Source organism: Erythrolamprus reginae, chromosome 1 (assembly GCF_031021105.1).
Source record: "Erythrolamprus reginae isolate rEryReg1 chromosome 1, rEryReg1.hap1, whole genome shotgun sequence".
Lineage (NCBI taxonomy): Eukaryota > Metazoa > Chordata > Lepidosauria > Squamata > Dipsadidae > Erythrolamprus > Erythrolamprus reginae.
Genome location: NC_091950.1, coordinates 139,250,006 through 139,274,918, shown reverse-complemented (window position 1 = coordinate 139,274,918; position 24,913 = coordinate 139,250,006). Strand labels below are relative to the sequence as shown.

Here is a 24,913-nt window from a genome sequence, read left to right as displayed (position 1 = left end):
TGATTACAGCTCAATGTCTTATTTTTCTGTCAACACTTATCGTCACAATATTATTTAGTGGAGAGCTTTAAAAAAAAATGATGGACAACCTCCTTTGTGTACAATCTGAGGGTACAAGATCTGGTATCTTTGCTTATTGTGACCAATTTGCAGGACGCTTTTTATGGATAAAATATTCTTACCAAGTTGACTCAATATTTTTGAGTGTCAGTAATAGATGATATTAGGACACATTTAGCTTGGGTAATTTGAAATTGTAGATAAACACAGTGAAAGGTTGAGAGCTGCTATTTGCATTTATATCTTTCCTGATTAATTAAATTAGCTCCTGCCACTCTGAAATTTTGCATCATACAGATTATCATACCTATGTCATACTCTTTGACAGAAGATGCATCCCGACTACATTAAAAAGATGATAGTAAGGGTATATATAAAAAATAAAACATATGGTGTCTCTTCTTCAAACCTGTGCAAGTAGTCAAGTCCATTAGAGTTATTCCAAAGAGAACATCATAAACCTGTGATAGGTGTTTCTAATTCACCCTGTTCTAGGTAAAAAAAATTCAAAGAAGCTGTAGCCTCAATATATCTTATAGTGCAAATGTGCCATTGCACAACTGCATTAGAAAAGAGAAAAATAATTTTAATTCTTATATAAAATACTACCAGACTAATCTATCTTCAAATCAGAGTGGTATTTGTGAGTAGATCAGCCTGATCTTTGCAAATAGTCCACCATTAATTATCCCAACATTGCGGGTTTGGGGAAGCTGAAGCTGAAAGTAAAAAAAATCAACATGCTGAATCTATTGCTGTTACTTATAACCTCTATTGCTAATTTATGTGGTTTATTCTTATAATTTTATGATGGTCAGTATTATGAGCTAGTTTGAAACCGAATTTTATAAAAGTCAGTTGCAAATTATTTTGAAAAACAATCAATTGAACTTTTTTCTTTTTCCCAAGGCAACTCCTTGTACAATATTGGTTGACTGCTATTCTCAATTTTTGTCTGAGTTACTTGATACCATTGGGAGCTGTAATCAAAGCAAAGCTTCTGAAGAAGCACATGAAATATTTTTTCAATAGTTTTGTTCATGTAATAGTAATGTTCTATTTATCCTGCATACTAGGAATGACTGAAATTGAAAGACACCCACAGGCACTATATAAAATAAGTCTGTGTAGTCCTCTTTGTGTTCCTTACTTCACAGATGCAACAGATGAACTAATGTGTCTTATCTTTTTATATCTTAGAGGCACATAAAAATCTCCAGAGTGCAAAAAAAAAAGCTTTCATTTATTTCAAATTAATGTTATAATCAGTTCCAGCAGTTTCTGTCTACCACTTTTGCCCTTATCTAAATTAGTTTCTTTGCTTTCTCCATCCTTCCAGTGTCCCTTTCCTATTTATTTATACCTGGCTCTCAAGAAAATAATGCTATTTGTTAAGGCTCTACAGCTACAGAACCCCATTTCCATATCACAGAGAAAAACGTTTAAAAAGCAATGCATTCGTTTTAAATACTGCTTCCTAGCTTCCTTTTGATTGTGTAATACACCACTTTATTCCCTGTGTATTTAGGATTAAAAGAGCGCTGCTCTTCCATCTGTGAACGCCTTTGGACCGCTTTTGTCCATTCGAGTAAAGGATGGATCAAAGAGCAGGGTTCTCTTTATAGGGGAAGTGACGTATTCCATAAATAGAGTCCCGCAAATCCTCTTTTTAAAGATTATTTTTTTTAAAAAGCAAGCCATGTCTTTCCCCATATTTCAGCAGTCTCTCTTCCTCAGCCCAGAAGGGCAGCGGAAATCCTCTTCACCCCACTGGGGCATCTGTGACCAACCGTCCCTGTCAGGTTTGCAACACTGGCCACCAGAGGGCGGGCGCGCGCGCGTGTGCACCCACCCGTAGCCATGGTTACCGCTGGATGCGTAGTGGGGTTTACGAAGCTGACGCAGTGGGCGGCCCGGCACAGGCGGAGGCGGCCCTGGCATAGGCGGAGGCGGCGTTGAAGAGCTGCGGGGCTGAGAAGCCCCGGCATGGAGGCGGCGGCAGCAGTGGCTCTGGCCCGGTGGCGGCGGCGCCGGAGGCGGCGACAAAAAGGTGCGGGGAATGAGAGAGGAGGGAAACAGGAGAGATGGTGGCCGTGCACGGAGGGCGGGTGCCCACTTCTCGCTGCGGGTGAAAGAACCGCCGCGGCACCTCTTTGGCGGGAGGAGGAGGAGGCAGGGCGGACGGGCGAGCGGGCGGGGTGGGGCTAGAGACGGGAGAAAGCCGCGAGGCCGAGGCCGCTCTGGCGCGGGAGCGAGCGAGCGAGTTGCAGAGGCGTCGGTGCCCCTGGCATATGGCAGCGCGGACGCGCGCGCTCAAGGAAAAGGCAGCGGTGGGGAAGAGCGCGCGCCCCTCTCTTCACCACCACCCCCAATGCCCGCCAACCGGCGGCCCCGCCACCCAGAGGTGGAGGGCCCGGTTGCCAAGGGGAACGGAGAAGCATCCCTCCTCCCGCGGCACCAGCAGCGTGGGAGCTGGACGGTAAGCAAGCAGGCGATCCTGCTGCTCTCGTGCCCAAGCAGGTGCCTTTCCCCGCCTCTTCCCTTGCCAAAACCGGGTTTATGATGGAAGAGGTGGGGGGGAGGGAGGAAAGGAAGGAAGGAAGGAGGGAGGGAGGGAGGAAGAAGGGAAGGAAGAAGGACGGGAGGGAGGAAGGAAGGAAGGGGAGGAGGGGGAGGGAGGGAAGGAAAGAAGGAAGGAAGCAAGGTAGGTAGGTAGGTAGGTGGTGGCAGGGGCTTTTCTTACGTGGCCTTGGATGGTGTTTTCCCCCCCTCCTGTCCTCTTCACCATCTCTCTGCCTGCTCTGCACCCTTTCCCCACGAATTCGGTAGAATCAGGGTGGTGTGGCCTGTGGAGCGATTAATCTGCTGGGAGTTGGAAGTGCTGGATAAGGAGGGACTGTTAGAATGTGGAGCTGCAGTGTAGCAAGCCCAAATTGTTTCTTGCATTCTTCCAATGCTTGTGGAAAAGGGAGATGACAAAAGGTTAAGTGTTCCTTATACCATATGAGGTAGCGGTGGCGGATGGATTTAAATTAGAGAGGTTCTCTCCCTCCCCCCCAGTTGATGAATCTGTTCATGGTGGGTGTCTTATGTGGAAATTAGTCTGAATCCATAACCAAAATGATGTGGGCTGGATATGTATACATAAAACATTTACTTTGCAGAAAAAATTGAAATGCTTTCTATAAACCCAAGCAGATGGGAAACGAATGGATCTTTCATCTTGGAAGGTTGTTTCTGCAAGGAGATGCTTCTAGCCTGCAATTTTTGAGAGCGTCCATTAAAGTTTTTTGTGTATATGTGACATGAAAACTGATTTGAAATTTCTCAAGAAATTGTAACCATGTTGGTTTTGAAATGAACTAAGTACCTGATACTTTTATTTTGATTATTGCCCAGGGTTCCACTATTAGAATGGAAGAAGACAAATGTGGAAAAAGACAAAATTACTAATAAATTGGCTCCAAAGATTTCTAATTCTAAAAATTAATTTGCTATTTGAATGATTAAGGTTTATTTAAAGGTTTATATGTTTATTAAAATGGTAGATACAATTATGGATTAAAAGGGTAGATAAAAATTATGGATCAGTGAAGAGAGCTTTTAAAAAGGATAATCACTTCATGAATGTAATTAAAATCTTAGAATACAGTTTAAAAGGGTGGAGTTCAGTGTACTAAATTATGCATTTTTTAATTAGTAATAGTTCTACAAAAAAGCATTGTGGAGATAGTTAATTTCTCTAGAAGTGTAAACACATACTTTTTGCATGAGGCTAGGCTCAGGTGTGGCTGTCTCTCTTGGGTGAATGATTTAAAACTAATGATCAATTTTAGAACTAGCTTCTTATAGTTTTATTCATCTGTACAATTATATTGTCATGAATAGATGCCTCCTTGCTACTTGTAATAAATACTATGTGAATGCGAGTGGAAAGGAACATTAAGTACTTTTTCCAAGGCTTGAAAATGTTGTATTGCTTTTGCCTCTAACAAAAGTCAGTTTTGTGTTGTCATTGTCAATAGAAGCAAAAAATTGTGTGGGGCTTTTGTTAAAGGAGATTTCTGCCATTCTTTAAAATTCATATTCCTGAATGAAATTGCTTTCAGAATTGATGACAAAATTAGAGCTAACTAATCTATTATATATTGGCACTCATTTGTAGGCTTCTCCTGTTTTGAAATTTATAATTCTCTGAATGATAAAATGATGAGTCAACATTTTCAGCTGTAGTTTAAAGCTTACCTGGAATGTTTTATTACTATATAATAGGAGTTTAAATTTAAAAAACGAAAAAGATCAAAGACAAGGATAAATTCATGCATATATGGGGCTTCTCACATATGTATATATGTAAATAACACTTTACACAATCCTTTACCATATTCATTTTAAGTATACATACATAATCTATGCCTCTTCATTAGTTGCAAGTAACATCAGATTTTAAAACCACTGATAGAAAATGCCATATAATTATATTTTAAATATTGAAGAATAGGTCTTTTAGCAATAAAAGAGGCACAGTATATCCATTTCTGCTCAATTAGCATGTAATCTTTTAAAAAAATGGTTGAAAATTAACTTGACCTCCCTTTTAAGTGTATCCATTAGCAATACTTCCACATCTCTGATCATGTCTTTTTGTAAAGACAGTAACTCCAAAAATGAATTAACAAATGGCATTATACAGTATATTCATCAAAATGTTCTCAAAAAAGGGAACAATTGTTCTAGAACTCTAAAATAAAAGTATTTCTGAATATATACATTTCAATCTGTACCTTCAAGATTCTCATACAAGTAGGTTTTAGCCATAAGGCCAGTCACTCAATTAATTAAAGTTACTTTCCCAGTCTGAGATTCTCCAGAAATGTTCAGACAGCAGTTCTCCAAATTCACATATCACGTGCATCACATTGGTAAAATCTGCATTAGAAAGTTATAGCAATGGTGTAACTTTTAATCCAATAAACTGATAATATTTTAATAAGCTTAAAACAAAACTGATAATGTTTAAAAGAGAATTTGTATAGTTATTATGCCTTACTTTGAGACATATTTTTATACTAATTTTATATTGATTTTAAAATATAAATATTTCTAGGAAATAAGGATTTTCCTTTGAAATATTACATTAACTTTTAGCATTCCCAACCTCCACAGAGAAGCTTTTTTTTTTGCAATTTTGCACATTCATAAAACAAAAATTAAATGCCATAACAATGTGCAAAATCTATTTATTGCAGTACAAACTATGGCAATATATTTTCCTGCCTTAAATATTAATGGTTTCTGTTTGGGATTCAAATGCTGTAGAAGGATTCCCACAATATGTTTTATGGAGGCATAAGTGTATACATCGCTCCGGTTTGTATACGTTGCTAAACTGGTATCCTTTCCCTGGCTGGCTTGGAGGAGGAAAGTGAAAGTATTTACTTCTGTTTTCAACTGCTGTTTGTTATGACATCCAAACTGAAACTACAGTAATTATCAAGTGTGATTTATATCCAAACAAATCAGGTTCATTAACTGTAGCTTGAAGTTATCTTTTAGGGAAACTACCATCAAATTATTTCCTCTCCCCCAGTTACTGTGGTTATAGTCACATAACATGTAAAACCATGACTGGTTCACTAAGTAAGCCAAATTAAGTTGTACAAAGCCATAAGCCATACTTATTGACTGCATTTCATGGTTCACATACATGTAAAGTGGAACAATTATTCTTTCTCCATTTTCTTTGCTTCTAAATATAGTAATATTGCCCTGTACATATGAAAAAGAAACTAGTAACAGAGGCATACTTACCCTCTCTCTCATTTCTGCTAGGAGGCTTCAATTCTGCGCATGGAAATTAGCCTGCAATATGAGTCAATGGTTAAAACATTGATTTGCTTGAAAATGATACAAGATCCTGTATTTTGGTTAAATTGAGTTATTCTAACCCTCTCCCTGGGTTCAGATGCTATATTAAACTTAAATCACAAAATGACTATATTTTGTGTAATGATACATAACTCCATACAAAGATTGGTTAGAAATGAAAGTATTTCAGAGTATCTTCATTGCTATTTTGAAAAAGAATTAAACAGAGAGAATGTATACTGGCTTGGAGCATTAGTTGTAAGGCTAATATGCTGATGCTCAAATTAATACCAGTCAAATTGTTCTTTAAGTGAGCATGTTTGCCAGGTTTGGAACTAGAGTCAGACCAGAGTAGGGTCTATGGAGGTTTTTATACCCTCAACATTTTAACTGTACAGCTACATTTTGTTATCTTGAAAAGCTTATTCCTGAAAAGATTTCCTTGATTTTTTTTGCAATGTTCCCCTGAACTTTTGCTCCAGTTTAGTTGATTTCAGAAAGCTAAGAATGGCCAACCTTAACTAATACATGAAGGAGAGATCACCAGGAAAGCTAGAACGACAAAACTTTCTGGGAAAAGGCAGCATAAAATCACTTATAGGTCATTGATGGAAAGATGAAACTTCAAACCTTTTTATCATGCAAGAATTTGTGTTCTGTTATGTTATACTTTATACCATACCAGTACTCCCTAATAGATTCTGTTCATTTATTTTAAGCATTATGGTACTATTTCTGTATTTAATATAGAATTCATAAAACATGGCATGTTCTTGTTTTCAGTTTTTATACATAACAGTAGCCCTGTGAAGCACATTGGAGTGAAAGAATAGAACTGTCCAAATGTTGTCCCACAAGTACCCATAGTTAAAAATTGATTTGAATATAGGTCTTTGTGTTCCAAGTTAATCTAGTTTAGTTAGAAAATGTAAGTGCTGATACTCTGATAATATAGCTCTCTGCTGCATTAAAAATGGATTTTTAAGATTTTGCAGGAGACATATTTCTGCAAATTAGGTGCTACCAATCATTTCATAAAGTTGGCATCTGAAAAGTGTTACTGTCTTGTAAGTTATGGTTTATTTTTACAAACTTGTATTTCAAGTCATATCCTTATTAAAGAAACTACTGATGTAGTTCACAGTGGAATGTAAATTGGAGTAGTTTTACAACTAATGTGATAGGTGGAATCTGACATTAAATTAAGAAAAATAATTCCTCAAATTATTTAAAATGTCTTGAAAAATCCCTTTAATAAGGGGAAATGTTAATATTTATATTACTTTTGGATATTAAATCATAAATTATAAACAATGCTAAGTAAATAGAGATATGATTCACTTTGCCAATCTGTTTCAAAAACAATATTTCAGTAAAGGCAGATATAAATATTCATACATCATTCGTTATATACGAATATCTTATAAAGTTAGTGAAAGTTTGAGAATGTCTGAATTTTAAAAAGTTAAAAATTTTAAAAACAAGTTGCACTTGTTAAGCAATTGAGCTCAACACAATTTTGTAATACATTGTTCATGAATATTGCAAATATTCTTATTGAAAGTTGAAAAAATAAATATGGAAACACTGTTCATTCTAGCACTTGTAATTTATTTTCAAGAAAGTATGGTAGAGACAGAATATGCTAACATTCTTCTCCAAAATTTATTGTGAGTCATTGTGAAAATGTTAATGAATTGTTGATCATCTATGTAATATTTCATTCTTAATGTGTGGTTTGTTGTTGCATTGATGTTCCGGAATGTGAGGTTTACAATCTCAGCATAATCAAGTCAGCTGGGAAATTTCTTTGTTTTTTTATTTTATTTGAATGCTGTTCAATACTAAAGTGACACTGAGCAACTTGAAATTTAAAAACAGAAAAACAACAAAGATGAACAATTTTAAAAAATCTACCTTTTTGAAATAACAATATTCAATTAAAAAAAAAAACCACCAAGAGGACTTCATATCTGTTGTATCCCAAAGTCTGAGAGAATGGGAGCCACATGGATAAGCTTTCTGGGGAGATATTTCCGAAGGCAGGTTCATAACAAAAAGGATGTGTTTCCTGAATCTGATAGATTGTTGAATTGACACACATAAGCTTTGATTGACACACATAAGCTTTGATTGATCTTATGGATGGATTGAAACCTTGGAAGGAAACTATACTTTCAGTGGTACAAGCTTCATTTTAAAAATGCTTAGGTTTACAGATATCAGTTTAAATGCTGGACCAACTGTTCTTGATTGTATGAACTGGAGATCATAGTTCAGTAGCAGAGCAAATATTTAATATGTAAGAGACCCAGTTCAAGTTAAAGGATCACTGATAACAAAGTTGGGAAAGAGTAATAAAGTAGCCAACAGTTTAACTGTAAATACTAGTTTCATATTTTTATTTTCAAAATTAGCATGGCTTGGGGTCAGGTTACTTAATGGACTGGCTTCTCCCAGTCATTTCTAGCCACCCACCTCTACTTAAGAACTTTTCTAGATAAGAACCGTGGGTTCAAGATTTTTTTTCTTAAGAACCATTTTCTACTTAAGAACTCGATCCTGGAAAAATTTCCCAGGAAATTTGAGAGCGGCATGAAGGCCCGACCAGTTGCCTGCCATTCCCCCTTTAATCCTGGCCATCTCGAGCTTTTCTTGGGCTGCCAGAAGAGCCTTTTGGTGGCGCTTAAGGAGGCTTTGGCAGTCCAGAGCGAACAAAGCGTTTTCCTTTCTCTGGGCGCTTGGAGAGGGAATAAACCACTTGGTGACTCCCTTGTGCTGCCTCCCATACACCCAGCACAAGGTTGCCTCCCAGAGCATCTGGGTGCGGAAAGGCAAAATTGGGTGCTTCTCCGTACTGAAGGAGCGGGTCCAGCAGTCACATGGGTTGCTCATGTCCAATCCGGTGGAACTGAGCCTAGTATTAAAAAAGCTTGCCGGATCCGCCCCTTCCCCAGAATTCGCTCAGTTCGCATATCCTGCGGTTGTATTGTGATAGCTCGTTCAACATTCTAACACCTTCCCTTCGATCTTTCCTTCAAAAAGTAGTAAGATTTATTGTCTTTATTCATTTACTTGCACTAATTGCGCCAGCCGTTTAAAAGAAAAAAATAAAAAAATAAAGCGGCTCGGCTTTTTTCCTTGGGAGAAGTTGCGGTTTCGTTTTCCCCCGGCGGTTTTTGCCGGTTACGATTCCTGCGGCCGCTTGTGGATTCTTCTAATCCTTTGGCCTGGAGGTCCTGGTGCAAGTATTTATATATTGAATTATTGATTATTTATTGTATACAAAATATTTAAGGGCTTAAGAAATACCTCCTGCGGAGTGAGACGCCTTCTAGTCTCCTGGACTTAGTCGATCGCTTCCCCTTTAAGTATTTACGGGGCGATTTTTTCGGCGCGAAGGCCTTCGCGCCCTTTTTAAATCTAGGCCTCTCGTGTTGGCCTCCTGCCAGCCCCGTAGGCCTCAGTCCACCGCGTGGATCCCGGAGCGGGCCTTGGGGGTCCCAGGCTAAATTCTCCACCGGCTAAGCCTCCAACCAGAGTGCCTTGGTTTACTTAATTACAAAGTTTAGGGAGGCTGGCCCCGCTGGATTTGGGGGCACGAACTCTGGGTTTGCCCAGATTGTCCTCAAGTTTCAGCAGCTTCGAGGCCTCGAAGCAGGATCCATTCCTCTTGGGAAGTCCTTGAAATTCTTCTCCTTATTATTCAGTTATTGGCTCAGCCTTGTCTTCTGTTAATTGTCAGACTATGGCTACTTTTCCCAAGAGAGGCACAACTAAAGGTCCCAGAGAGGCCAGGCCTACAGGCGATGAAATTACTAGTATCCCCCAGGCCTCTTCCTCCTCTTCTCCAGGGGCCCGCCCCTCGACCAAGGTCACCAGGGCCGAGAAGAGAAGGGACCTAGCCCTACAAAAAATCCATGACAAATCAGCAAAACGTTTGAAAGTGCAGGCCCAAGTAATCAGTAGTCAAGACCCCCCAGAGGCTTCTAGTCTACCTCCTTCTGGGGTCCCTGTGTTATCTCTGGATGAGCCAAACCTAGACAGACCCCAACCTAACCTATGGGGCATAGGTCCAGAGGAACCAGATATTATTGAAGATTCCCCCCAGCCAGGATCTTCCCAGGCCTTTAGGAATTCTTCTGCCATTTCTGCTGATATTTCCAGTTTACCTCCTGAGTTCCAGTCTATATTTGCTGTGCTGTCCAAAGCCATTGATGCCAAACTCTCCACCATCAATGAGCCTCCCTTACCTCTTCCTCCTTCTCGCTCCTCCCGCCCCTTGGGTTCTTCCCCAGCGGTCAGAGCTCCTATTCAGGATGATTCAGATTCCTCCCAGGATGAATATGAGGATATAGAGGATGATGAGGATGCTTTTCAAGGCTTATCAGATGATGAGGAATCCCAAATAAAGGTTCCTCCTCCAATTACTATTTTTCCCTCTCAATTATTCAAATCTCTCCTCCTCAAAGCTAGAATTTCTACGGGATTAGCGGCCCAGGAGAAACAATCCTCCACTTCCACTGATCCCCCAGAGGAGAATTTACCTTACTTCACAGAGGAACAGGAGGATAACGAGGTAATTCCTATGCCTAAATTGTTTAAAGATGCCTTACTCAAACAGTGGGAATTTCCAGCATCTGGCCTTAATCCCTCCACCAAGGATAGAAAGTTGTACAAACTTTCCTCTTCCTATGAAGAGCTTCTATCCTTTCCCAAACCAGATGAACCTGTCAAGATTCTTCACTCGGCAGCGGCTGTGCCAGGCGAGGCGGAGGAAGTCCTCCGCCCAGAGGACAAGCGCATTGAGCAAATGCTCAAAAGAGGATTCACCGCTGATTCCTGGGCCATTAAAAGTTCTGCAGCGGCTTCCTTTTTCTCCAGAGCCACGCTGCTGTGGCTTCGCCAACTTCAACAGCATATTCCTCCCGATGACTTGAGAGGTCAACAAGACTTCAACAAGGTCTTTGCAGCTGCCCAGTACGTGGCTGATGCCACCTTGCAATCTACTAGATTTTCTGCTAAGTCTATTGCAGCTTCTACAACGGCAAGAAGACTCCTATGGATTCGCCCTTGGCAAGCGGGAGTTCGCCAAAAGTGGCAGTTATCCCAGGGCCCCTTAAAGCGCGACCTTCTCTTCGGTGATCTTCTGGATCCACTCCTCACGGAGACCACGGACAAGAAGAAAGTTTTGGGTCCAACCACAAAAAAGGCTACCAAAACGCAGTCCTTTCGTCGCCCAGGGCGCCAGCAAGATCAAGCGGCTTCCTATCAGAGATCTCCAGGTCAGTATTCCCCCCGCTTTCGTTCCCAAGGTAGGAACTCCAGGGGTAGAGGGTTTCGCTTCCAAAGGGGAGCTTCCTCTAACAGGGCTTCAAAAAAACCTAGATGGTAATCTTACCTCCATTCCCATAGGGGGTCGCCTAGCTCATTTCGCCTCTAATTGGCGTCTCACCTCCAAGGACCCTTGGGTCATTGACACTGTTCAATCAGGCCTTCTTTTAGAATTTATTTCTCCTCCCCCTAAACGTTTTATTTCCTGCCCTTCTCCCAGGTCATCCTCAGATTGTAACCGTATGGAGGAGGCCATTTCTCATCTATTGTCCATCAGAGCCATTCAACCGGTCCCTTCCGATCAGAAGGGCCTAGGTTTTTACTCCATCCTATTTATGGTTCCAAAGTCCTCCGGAGGTTGGAGAGCTATTTTGGATTTAAAGAAACTAAACCTATTCATCAAATATAGGAAGTTTAAGATGCACTCCTTGTCTTCTATTTTGGCCGCCATTCATTCGGGAGATTTCATGGTCTCCTTAGACCTCACTGAGGCCTACCTTCACATTCCTATAGCCAAATGCCACAGAAAATTTTTACGTTTTTCCTTTCAAGGCAGGCATTTCCAGTATAGAGCGATGCCATTTGGCCTCTCCTCGGCCCCTCGAGTCTTTACAAAGCTCTTGGGGTCCCTGGCGGCCTATATCCGGGCGTCTCCCATCCACATTTTATGTTATCTTGATGATATTTTGATTCATGGGAACTCCCTAGAGAGAGTGAAAACAGACCTTTCGGTCACCATGTCAGTCCTTCAGGACCATGGATTTCCATCAACTTTGATAAAAGTCACCTCCAACCTTCCACATCCATTTCTCACCTGGGATCCATTATTGATTCAGAATCCTCCCAGGTTTTTCTCTCTCCCGAGAGAAAACTCAGTATAGTGGAGTTAATTTCTAACATTTTATCTAATGCTTCAGTATCCATAGTTACTCTATCTTCCCTTTTGGGGAAGATGGTGTCATGCATAGGCATCATTCCCTGGGCTCGCCTTCATGCTAGGGAACTCCAGTGGCTCCTGTTGCCTTTTCAGAGATCGGGGCACAGCAACTCAAATCGACGCTTTGTCATCCCACTGAGTGTACGCAGATCCTTCAAGTGGTGGAAGTCTCCGGCCATGGACAAAGGATCCCCGTTCAGGTGCCCGGATCAATTTGTCATCACCACAGATGCCAGTCTATCGGGATGGGGCGCCCACGCCCAGGGGATGATAGCCCAGGGCACGTGGTCCCCGGAGGAAGCTTCCAGGCCAATCAATTGGCTAGAGTTAAGAGCCGTTTCCCTGGCTCTGAAGCATTTCTCTCCTCGCATCCCCAACCGGCACGTTCTCATTCTCACCGACAACATTGCCACAAAAAGCCATATCTGCAGACAGGGAGGCACGAGATCCAAGGCTCTCATGAGGGAGGCCCTCAAGTTGGGCCTTTGGGCGGAAAAACATCTGCAGTCGCTCCTAGCCGATCACATCTCGGGGAGTCTCAACGTCCAGGCGGATTGGCTATCCCGAGCAACGATAGACCCAGGAGAGTGGAACCTCCATCAAGACCTGTTCCATCAAATCACCCTCAGATTCGGCCTACCAATCCTGGATCTCTTCGCGACCAATGCGAACGCCCAACTCCCTCGCTTCTATTCCAGATTTCCATCCCCGGGAGCGGAAGCAATCAATGCCCTCCGGAGTCCATGGCCTCCAGGCCTACTCTACGCATTTCCTCCAATTCCAATCCTCCCGGACGTGATTCACAAGGTCCTCACCGAGAGGGCCCGAGTAATCATAATCGCCCCTCATTGGCCCCGCCGGCCCTGGTTCGCGGATCTCCAACAGCTGTCCGTCCAGGACCCTTGGCGACTCCCCGTTTCGGGGGATATGCTGCGGCAGGGGGGCCTCTTTCCATCCAGACCCGGAGTGGTTCCACCTCACCGCCTGGCTGTTATCAGGAGAGATCTAGAACTGCGTGGTCATGACCCCGATTCAGTGGAGGTCATTTTAAAGGCCAGAAGGGGTTCGACCAATCGAATCTACGACCACACGTGGTCCAAGTTTCACCAGTGGTGTCTACAGGAAGGTCTCTCCCCTCTGTGCATCCCCATACACAGAATTATTTCCTTCCTTATGCAAGGCTTCCATAAAGGACTTTCCACCCTCCGGCGTCATCTGGCAGCCATTTCATCTGTCCTAGGGGGTCCCCGCAGACAGCCTCTCCGATCCTTCCCTGAAGTTCAGGAATTCCTCAAGGGCATAGCCAATCTCAGACCTTCCAAGGTCCACAGGTATCCTTCCTGGGATTTGCCACGGGTTCTCCATTCCCTCACGCAGGCACCATACGAACCCCTAAAATCGGCGTCCCTCAGGTACCTATCCTTTAAGGTAGCATTCCTGGTGGCTATTACCTCTGCCCGACGCATTTCGGAGCTGGCTGCCCTCTCAATCAGGCAGGACCTTTGTCAATTCCATCAGGACAAGGTAGTCTTGCGACTGGACCCCACCTTCTTACCCAAGGTCAGTTCCATGTTCCACAGATCTCAGGATATTGTCCTACCTTCCTTCTGCCTCCAACGAGACCATCCCTTGGCAATTAGAGGGCACACCCTGGATCTCACCAGAGCGCTGAGAATATATATCCAACGCACAGGACCCTTTCGGAGGTCAGAAGCACTCTTTGTAGCCTATCATCCCAGAGTCATGGGGGCCAAAGTGTCTTCAACAGTAATAGGCCGTTGGATCAGAGGGACTATATCTAAGGCCTATGAGTCGGCCTCCCTCTCAGTTCCAAGGAACATCACAGCGCATTCCACCAGGAGCGCAGCCACCTCGGCCGCTTGGGCGACTCAAGCCCCGTTGGAGGAGGTCTGCAAAGCAGCCACTTGGGCCTCGCCAAATTCCTTCATCAGGCACTACAAAATTGATTCTTACGCTTCAGCGGACGCTGCCTTCGGCAGAAGGGTACTCCAATCCGTTATCTCACACGATAGCAAGCTAATCCCACCCTAGGGACCATCTATTGGGTATGTCCCATGTGACTGCTGGACCCGCTCCTTCAGTACGGAGAATAGGCGTTGATTGCTTACCTGAACGCCTCTTCTCGTACGGTGAGCGGGTACAGCAGTCACTTCCCGCCCTTATATGTGTCTTCTTTACCTTTCTATATCTTTCTTCCTCTAACAATGAGAGTTGAACACTAAAGAGCTTCACAACTGAGCCTAGTCTATGGATTCGCGAATTCTGGGGAAGGGGCGGATCCGGCAAGCTTTTTTAATACTAGGCTCAGTTCCACCGGATTGGACATGAGCAACCCATGTGACTGCTGTACCCGCTCACCGTACGAGAAGAGGCGTTCAGGTAAGCAATCAACGCCTATTCTCCCTGGCCAGATCAACTCGGCTTCAGCCAAACCAAGGAGTCACCACAGTGAAGGAAAGGTGCCGGCTACAAAGCAAGTGAGCAAGAGGAGAGGAGAGCCCTTCAGCATGGGAAAGAAGAGGAAGCAGGTAGCAGCAGCAGCCGCCATCTTTCGGTCAAAGGAGTGGGAGGTTCCCCCATCTCACTCGCCTGGGTTTCTCTGGCGTAGTGTATGGGAGGCAGCCTCGCACTGGGTGTATGGGAGGTGCGTGCTTCTCCTCGCAGCCTCAGAATCCCTCTTTTTTTAAAAGCCTCTTTAGAGTTTTGGATTTTTTTGATTCCCTTCACCTCACCTTCTTCCTTCAGCAGCGACTGTCCTCCTCCTCCTCCTCTTCTTCCTTCTCCTCATCCCACCCAAATTCTGAGCATTTATTTCTTTCCTAATGGGTTTGCACACATTATTTGCTTTTACATTGATTCCTATGGGAAAAATTACTTCTACTTACAAACTTTTCTACTTAAGAACCTGGTCACGGAACAAATTAAGTTCTTAAGTAGAGGTACCACTGTAGTATGTTATGGTTGCTGTTAACCATGGAATGCTGACTGGCAGGAACCAGGAGAACTGCCTTCTTTGCCACAGTCACTGCGCTCTGGAACATATTCCCTTCAGAGATTAGAATGACCTTATTTGGTTTGCACAATTGGCAAAAAAGTCACAAATTACAGTCATATAACTACTGAATGCTGCAAATGGCTATAAAGTTAAGAGGGAAGCCATGCATCCAAAATACGATATTATGGGTGGTAGTGGTATAGCACCATATTTTCAAAACTGGGCTATAAGTAGCTTTGAAGAAGTTAGTTGTAACTTTTATTACTTGGTTTTCTACCCCTAAATTTGCCTTTTAAAAGAATAATCTGGTTTGCTAAATAATAGTTTAGGTCTCATTGTGATTAATTTGAAGTTCAAACCTATTACAAGGTACAAATTTGGAGGGTGCCATTAGTTAGGAATCCTGTCTTCTTTTAATCATTGCTTTTGTTTGAACACCAATGTCTGGCTTCTTTTAGTTTTTGTTCCCAAACGAATATAAGTTTTTTGATTAGCAGGATACAAAACAGCAAAAAAAAGAGGTTTATTTCGTGATTTAATTGTGTTCTTTTTACTTACTCCCAAGTCCTCCCTTCCTTAGGCTATAGTTATTGCTTCCATGCCCCAACATTCTTTGACCAGAAGGTAAAAGTGGGCATTTACTCTCCAAATGTCAGAGCAACATACTTGCTTCTATATAGCACAATATGGAACAAAGCACAATGAATGTAGAACTTTCAATGAAGCACACAAAAATCTTCTCTGGCACCCTGTCCAGAGAAAGATATCTGCAAATATAACAAAACAAAAAAAAGTTAAAAATGTGCAATTGCATAACCATTAAACAAATGTTGTCTCTTACTTTACTTTAGCCTTCAAGCAGAAGTACAGACTGCATGTATGTAACCTCAGTTTGTAATAAAAGATGGAATCTTAGCATATATATTTAATGATGGTATGCAAAAGTAATGTGGATTGGATACTATTTCCTTCATTAAACAGAGAAGTGAGAATAGAAGAAAACAGTTACTAGTTTCTAATTCAGTAGGTGAATTAGAGGTGAAAATACTAAGCTTCAAGAAGCACTGAAACTTTGAGAAGTTTGGATTTATGAGTATTGCATGCACTGATTAATTTATTAATTCAGCCCCATTTAGCTCTCTTTTGTGAATACATTCCTTGCTCTGAGTCCAGAAGATTTGTCCCATAGTGACAGATACTGTTTCAGCTTCTAGGTCAGTGATGGTGAACCTTTTTTTCCTCGGGTGCTAAAAGAGCATGTGTCTGCACTATCGTGCATGCGCAAGTGCCCACACCCGTAATTCAATGCCTGAGGAGGGTGAAAACAGCTTCCCCCACCTCCCAAAGGCCCTCTGGAGGCCGGAAATGGCCTTCTTTCCCAATTTCTGGTGGACCCAGCAGGCTTGTGTTTCACCCTCCCCAGGCTCCAAAGGCTCCCCTGGAGCCACGGGAGAATAAAAACACCCTCCCCAATCCCTCCGGAGGCTCTCTGGAAGCCAAAACACCCTCCTAAAGCCTCTGTGCAAGCCAAAAATCAGCTGGTTGGCACACACATGCATGTTGGAGCTTGAGCTAAGGCAACGGCTTGTGTGCCAGCAGATATGGCTCCGCGTGCTACCTGTGGCACCCGTGCCATAGGTTCACCATCACTGTTCTAGGTAGCTCTCAGTTATTTAAGTAAATTATCAATTATGGCAACTATTAGTTCAGTGAAGTGGTTAAGTGGTTAAGATGTGAAATGAAGTGGTTTGGACTGTGATTTCTATTCTACTCTTTGGCATGGAAGCCAGCTAAAATGGACCTTGGAGGTCCTCTAGTCCAAACTCCAGTCACACTCTGAACTCAACATAATTCACAGAGTGGTAGTTGTGGGGAAAATGGGAAAGAGCCATAATGTAATGATTTGTAAAAAGAAAATGTAGGATATAAATGTAATACAATTTTATATCAGTAGCTACATATGATAGTATTTATAACACACACAAGTAACTTTTTTGTTTTCCTGTGTATGTATCTGTCAAAGAGCTAGGTCATTCTGTGAGAGTAGATTAATTATCCTACTAAGATTAGTGTTAATATGTCAATATTTTTGGGAAGTAAACGATCCATGAAATAATTTGATGGCAAGAATATAAACCTTATATGGAAATATGTTTTATTTAATATGATTCACAGTCTCATGACAAAGCAGAGGCCCTTAGCATCTTTCTTGCCTCTGTCTTTCCACAAAGGGAAAAACCGTCCAACATATCAAAAACAGCATCACAAAAAACATATTAGTTAAGTTAAAATAGGGAAGAAACTGGTAATGAATTCAAATCACCAGAACCAGATGGATTACACCCTAAGGCTCTAAAGGAACTGGCAGATGAGATCTCAGAACCACTGAACTATATTTTTCTAGGATCATGTAGCACCTGGGGACTGCCAGAGGACTGGAAAAGAGCTGATGTAGTTCCCATCTTCAAAAAAAGGGGGGGGAATAGGTCCAGGAAACTACAGACGTATTAGCGTGCCCTCAATACCAGGGAAGATTTTGGAAATGATAATTAAGCAACAATTCAATGAACATGTAGAAGCAAACAAAGTAATAATGGGTTTGTCAAAAACAGACCATGCCAGACCAACCTTATTGCATTCTTTGACAAAGTGACAAAATTAGTGGACCAGAGGAATGCTATTGACGTGGTTTACTTGGACTCCAGTAAGGCATTTGACAAAGTAGACCATAACTTACAACTAGATAAAGTAGAAAAATGTGGGATGGAACAGCAACACCACCAGATGGATTCAAAACTGGCTAACCAACCGCACTCAACTTGCAGTTGTCAAATGGAACTGCATCTACATGGAGGGAAGTATGCAGTGGAATTCCCTAAGACTCTGTTTTACACTCAGTGCTTTTCAACATCTTCAGCAATGACTTGGATGAGGGGATAGATGGGGAACTCATCAAATTTGCAGATGACACCAAACTGGCAGGAATAGGCAACTCTCCAGAAGATAGGCTCAAGATACAGAAGGATCTTAACAGACTTAAACATTGGGCACTATCAGACAAAATGAAATTCAGTGGTGAAAAAAAGTAAGGTTCTGCATTTAGGCAAGAAAAACAAAATGCATAGGTACAGTATATCTGCTGCATTGCTTAACAGTAGTAACTGTGAGAGGGATCTTGAAGTCCTTGTGGACAACCATTTAAATATGAGCCAGGAGTGTACAGCAGCTGCCAAAAAAGCTAACAGAGTTCTAGGCTGCATTAACAGAGGGATAGAATTAAGATCATACAAAGTGTTAATACCACCTTGTAATGCCTTGGTAAAGCTTGGAATACTGTCTTCAGTTTTGGTCACCATGATGCAAAAAGAATGTTGAGACTCTAGAAAAAGTGCAGAGAAGAGCAACAAAAATGATTAGGGGACTGGAGGCTAAAACATATGAAGAATGGTTGCAGGAACTGGGTATGTCCAGTTGAATGAAAAGGACTAGGGGAGACCTGATAGCAGTGTTCCAATATCTCAGGGGTTGCCACAAAGAAGATGGAGTCAAGCTATTCTCCAAAGCACCTAAGGGTAGAACAAGAAGCAATGGATGGAAAATAAACAAGGAGAAAAGTAACTTAGAACTAAGGAGAAATTTCCTGACAGCGAGAACAATTAATCAGTGGAACAGCTTGCCTCCAGAAGTTGTGAATGCTCCAACACTGGAAGTTTTTAAGAAGATGTTGGATAACCATTTGTCTGATGTATTGTAGGGTTTCCTGCCTAAGCAGGGTGTTGGACTAGAAGACCTCCAAGGTCCCTTCCAACTCTGTTATTGTTGTTATAGTTGTTGTTGTTATCATTTGAATTGCTTGGAAAAGAGCAATAGATTGAATAGCACTTTATACATTGTATCAAAAGAAAGCTTTGTGAATAAGAAATACACTGAATTTGAATAAACCCTCCCTCCCTCCCTCCTCCCTCCCTCCCTCCCTCCCTTCCTTTCCCAAAGTTTTTTAAACTTTGTTCACTGGGATCCTAGAGGTCCAGGAGAAATTGATGAGCTTTTATTAAAAACTATGTTTGGAAATGAGTGAGCAATATTTAAAGTACTAGTTTCTGTGCCTGGATGAATTGAAACCTCCTGGTCTAACCAGTTTTGCTACTTGGGAACCTAGCACTATTGTACTCAAAGGATAGTGTGTTCTGGATTGACTCTTAATGCTCTAGAACAGGGGTAGGAAAAGTTGGCTCTTCTATGACATGTGGACTCCATCTTCCAGAATTCCTGATCTAACATGATTGGCTCAGGAATTTTGGGAGTTGAAGACCACAGGTCACAGAAGAGCCAACTTTGCCTACCCCTGTTCTAGAACAATGATGGCAAACCAATGGCACACGTGCCACAGAGGGCATGCAGAGCCATATCTGCAGGCATGTGAGACGTTGCCCTAGCTCAGCTCCAGAGTGAATGCATTCGCTGGCCAGCTGATTTTCGGCTGGAACCGGCCATGCCAACACTCACCTCCCAGGAGTTTCCATGCGGCTCGTTTTGGATGCCAGTTAAGAAAAGGGCTTGCATGGAAGCTCTGGAAGGGTGTTTTTGGCCTCTGGAGAGCCTCCAGGAGGGTGGCAGAAAGCCTCTGGAGCCTTGAGAGGGCCTACCGGGTCCACCAGAAATCAGGAAACGGACTGTTTTCTAGCTCTGGAGGCTTCAGGAAGACCTGCTAGGCCCTAAATGGGGCTTGGGGGTCATGTGCGCATGCTCAGGGGTTGCATGTCCATTTTCAGGAGGTATAGGGGGGCGGGGTCACACATGTATGTGATGGGGTGGGGGGCATTGAATTATGGGTGTGGGCCCACGCTATTGTACATGCACACTTTTGACACCTGAGGGAAATAAAGGTTTGCCATCAATGCTCTAGAGTTTTGCCTTGATATCTGGACTGTTAGCAAGCTAGATATTCTTAGCCTTCAGTACATGTAATTCACACACACACACTGTTTTCAAACTATCTCCTCATCAGCATAATTCTGCTGTGTGAAATCAGAAAGATGGTTGGCTAAGAGCACTAAGTAAAATAGTAATCCTTCACCATCAGAATTTTCATTTACAAAAATAAAAAAAATGAGCTCCAACTTTTCTTTCCAGCTTGAAACTGAAAGGCAAAAAAGTGGCAAAGAACTTTCCATTATGGCTATTTTATGGCATCTTAAAAACATAGCAGGCTCTAAATTGGCTTGATGTGCCTTTGAAGAATCTGTGTGTCTCAGTGGGTTTGTGTGTGCACATGCCTCTAAGTCAGGGGGCTTTTAAAAAAAAAATCTTAGCAATTACCTGGGTACTATGATCCCTGCACTTTTCTTGCAAAAAAATAAATAAATTGCAAGTCATTTTCCATTGCCTCCATTCTTGGATCAAGACACAGAGATTGGTCCAAGGTCACGTAGCTGGCTTTGTGCCTAAGACAGAACTAGAACTCATGGTCTTCTAGTTTGTATCTTGTGGCCTTAAATCACTGTACCCAATTGGCTCGATGAAGAATAATTTTTCACCAAAAGTTTCTTCTCCAAGCTAAGAAGGAAGAAACTTTGTCCTTCATCTTAAACTGTTCAGGAAGATTTATATGAATTAGTGAAGGGACTTTGGACAATTAAAAATGTCTTCTAACTGTTTTAAGTTGGAGAAGGATTTTGTTTTTAGGTTGCAAAACTGGTTGTGGCTGTAAGCTAGGAAGTGGTGACTTCTTGAATCCACAAGATTTTTACAGTGCTCTGCTTTTCAGGAAACAGTCTAACAATGATCAATGGAGTAATTTTAAGTGGCTTCCTGTATGTTCTGTAAACAATGGTTCTTCTTTAGTGACTTTGTGAATTTTAGCTTTTTATGCTGTGTAGTTGCAGGAAGTGTTAATAATTAACATTTTATTTAATAAAAGTAGAACAACATGGATCTTTATCTTCAAGAAGTTGATTACTTGATTTGGTTATAATACCATGAACTTGGGTCCTCTTCATTAATTGTGATTGCTTAGGTATGTTAATAAATTAATGCTTATGCATTCCATAACCATACAAACACAGACATACACACACATAAATGAAGAGGCAACACAGCCATTGTGATCTCTGGAACGTTTAAAATTTGTTTAAAATTTTTAATAAATTTTAAACGTTCCGGAGATCGCAATGGCTGTTGCCTCTCCATTTCTAAATACACCCTGAACACGTGTTTTTAGGACAATTCTTTATACACACACACACACACACACACACACACACACACACACAAATATGTTGGTCATTGAAAGTACTTTGTGCCTATCTGGTATTTCTGTCATTCTAATTTACAAAAACTTATTATAATATAATGTACATAGATAGTATCATAGATACTATGGAACATTTATTAGGTATACAGTACTCCCTTTCTATATTTTGTATGTAGGATTATAATGACCCACTTTTAATCAGGAAGCATTTATGTCAGGAAAGAATCAATAGAGACTCTGGAAAAGACTTCTGCAGGGGAAAGAAATTTCTAATTAGTTAAGGAATAATAACTTTCTACAATTTTCTGTCAGATAAGAAGTCAGGAAACAAGATACAGTTTACAAAGTATTACAAGTTTTTTCATACTACCTATAACAAGAATGTGAACTACTACTGACAGTCTGGCACCAGATGAGAAGGGGAGGCTAGACTTAGGTCTCTTATGGGGTGTAGAGACTCCAAACTGATGATGTATTTGACCCTGCCTTCAGGGTCTACATTTTCATTCTGGTTTAAGCTTATGTTTCCATTCCAGTGCAGTATTTCTGAATCACATCTCCATTGGAAAAAAAAGTATGTGTTACATTTAAGGAAATGGAATATCCTTTAGTTTTGTGTGTAAGGCATTATCGCCTTTGTTTCTCTTTTCTCATTTCTATTATTTCTATTTCTGTCTATCCTAATGTGCTTATATTTTTGGTAAATCCTGTTGTTCTGATTTGCAAGGAAAAATATTGAAGTTCTGAAACATATATGATTTGGATAATATTCTTAGGGAAGTGCTGATAGCTGCTTTTTATCTTAACAATACTAATGTTTGTTCACAATCATTTATGAGTGGTATATAAATTTGATCTGAATGAAGCCATGAGATTACTATACATTAATGCCTGATTTTCATAACAGCATATGAACCTCTTGGTGCAAAATAATACTTTTAAGATTTTAAGTTGAAGTTTCATTGCTTGTAAAAACATTGATTTGATTTGATGGCATAATAGGAATCACTTACACCCATTGGTGTTTGCATCTAGCTATATACTGTGAATGCAGTGTCCATTAAGTTGCAATCTGCTTTATTCAAACCGATTAATGTTTCACTATCATAACTATTACCTAGTAATATTATTAACCTAAGGTTGTTGTTTTTCTTCATCCAAACCTAGAATCTTTTTTATACTTGCAAGTTTACAGAATGGAGTATTGGATTGATTTCAAACAAAGCATTTTTGTAATCTTCTTAGAATAGTCCCATGATGAGATAGGCGGCAAACAAATGTAATAAATAAAATAACAATGTTCCATTCTAATATAATTAGGTAATACGCTCTCAGGAAAAAAATGAAAGGAAATGGCATGTTAGACCTGAGAATTGAGAGTTGAAGGATAAAGAATCACATGAATTGTTGTAGGAGTGTTAATTCCACTGAAAATGTGGCAGTATGCTGTAAATATTCTTGTGAAGGACATATATTTAACATGTTTACTCTTTCTGCATAACCTACATACTAAGTTTCTTGAGACCTGCATATTTCCCAAAGTGTTTTTGTTGTAGGTTCTGGTGGGAAATGATCTATCAGTGTTGTATTTAATATAATCTATGTATTGATGATACCAGTACTTAGCTTTACATCTCTATGATAAGCTAAGTAGGGAATGCAGTGAAAATCATGACCTGGTGCCTAGACACTTTAAGGGTTTGGAAGGGGCAAAACAGACTGAGACTGAATTCAAGGCAGAGCATGTGCAAAACTTATAGAAAAATACAGCATATTTGATCTAACTAGCTGAGTTACATTTCCTCTGAAAGAGCTGGTACAAAATTTGGGAATTTTCCTGGATTCATGGCTCTTGCTGGAACAGTAGATAGAAGCCATTGCCAGGAAAGCCTTTGACTTAAGTTTTACGACTCTGCCAGTTGTTTCTGGAACCAAAGGCACTGGTCATCGAACAGCCTATTATTACTCACTTTATATAGGGCTGCCCTTGAAGATGACCTGGAAGTTGTTTCTAACCCAGAAAGACAGAATGTGCCAGAATGTAGCAGACAATTTGCTAACTGGTGCTTGCCAGTTCAAGCAACATAAGTGACAGCTGTATTGCTTCTGGCCCCAATTCAAAATGCTGCTTGTTATTAATTTATTAAATAGATCTATATGGCTGCCCAACTCATACACAGTGACTACCTTATTGTTATCTATAAAGCCCTATATTACCTGGATTCTGTTACCTTCAGAACAGTTTTCTCTGGCATAATATGTTCATCCTATGCCATGTAGTTCTGAATAAAGTAGGAAAAACAAGAGTCAAACAAATAGATAGTCTCTCTGGTTTGTGTGATACAGTATTCTTGCTTTTCCCACTTGATTCAGTCAGCCAGATTGGAATCTGCCCCATGGTTAAGGTAAGTGATTAATGTCTCCATAATTGTGGGATGCATTCCTGTCTATTTAAAGGAGGCGGTTACAAAACCTTTATTAAATAAGTTATCCTTAAATATTCTGTTCTTGAATACTGTAAGACGGGATGCCAAACTCATATCATCAAGGTGGCATCATTTTTCCCTCCTTTGCTAAACCAGGTGTGGGCGTGGCCAGCACGTGATCCGAGAGTTGTGAGTTTGACAGCCGTACTCTAAGATGATTGAAAAATTGTGTCTTTGTAGCTGTACATACATTTGACTGAAGCTATTTCTAATTCCATTTCTGAAATATAGTATTGTCTGAGATATTGTATTAAGAATTGGGTTTCTTTCTTTCCTTTTTCTTTGTGCTTTTTTTCTTTTACCATCCTTCTCCTCTTATTCTTTGCAGTATTTCCAGTCAGTCCTATTGGCACACATCCATATGGTTATTAGCTAGGTTGTTGACTCTTGATATTGTTTGAAACTGCTCTAAGTCATTCAGAGTTTTGCAATGAGATGCCATCACTACACTGACAGCATCTACTGCTTCCTACCCTCTAGTTCCAAGGAAATAATTAATACCCTTGAGCATTACCTAATCTTATAATGAGCTGGATGAGAGAAAATAAGTAAGAATTAAATTGAGGCAAGAAAGAGAGAAAGAGAAAACTACTCAGGGATTTAAGTGAACTTTGATTTGAAGAGGGTTACACTGTTTCTTTACAGAGAGAACAAGTCATAATTTAAGAGTGTTTCATGACTCCCAGGTATTGCTGAATTTACAGATGACAGGTTGAACTGAAGAACATGTTTATACCATTAGGAATAGCACACATTTGCTGAGGAAACTGGACTTGGTAACAGTTATCCATATCATGATTGTGACCTGTATTGATTTCTATAATGAGTTTTAAGTGGGTCTATCCATGAAAAATGTTCGGAAATTGCAATTGGTACTAGTGTGGGCTCTGGTTGCTAATCAGTACAAGGTATAGGAAACTTATGATGCTACATTGAAATATCTATGTTAATTGCCTACC

The 24,913-nt window shown here is 41.0% G+C and overlaps 1 protein-coding gene across 2 annotated transcripts in view; it reads left to right on the top strand.

Annotated features, from left to right (window-relative positions):
* Positions 1–1,958: 1,958 nt before the first annotated feature.
* The window catches only part of DAGLA (diacylglycerol lipase alpha), a 104,455-nt gene continuing 81,500 nt past the window's right edge, over positions 1,959–24,913 (top strand). The window contains exon 1 of one of the 2 annotated variants that reach the window (XM_070767002.1): positions 1,959–2,110. The gene's annotated coding sequence lies outside the window, so the exon portion shown is untranslated. Of the gene's footprint in view, positions 2,111–2,291; positions 2,540–24,913 lie in introns of those variants that run through there. The other variant, XM_070767011.1, reaches the window with a different exon arrangement.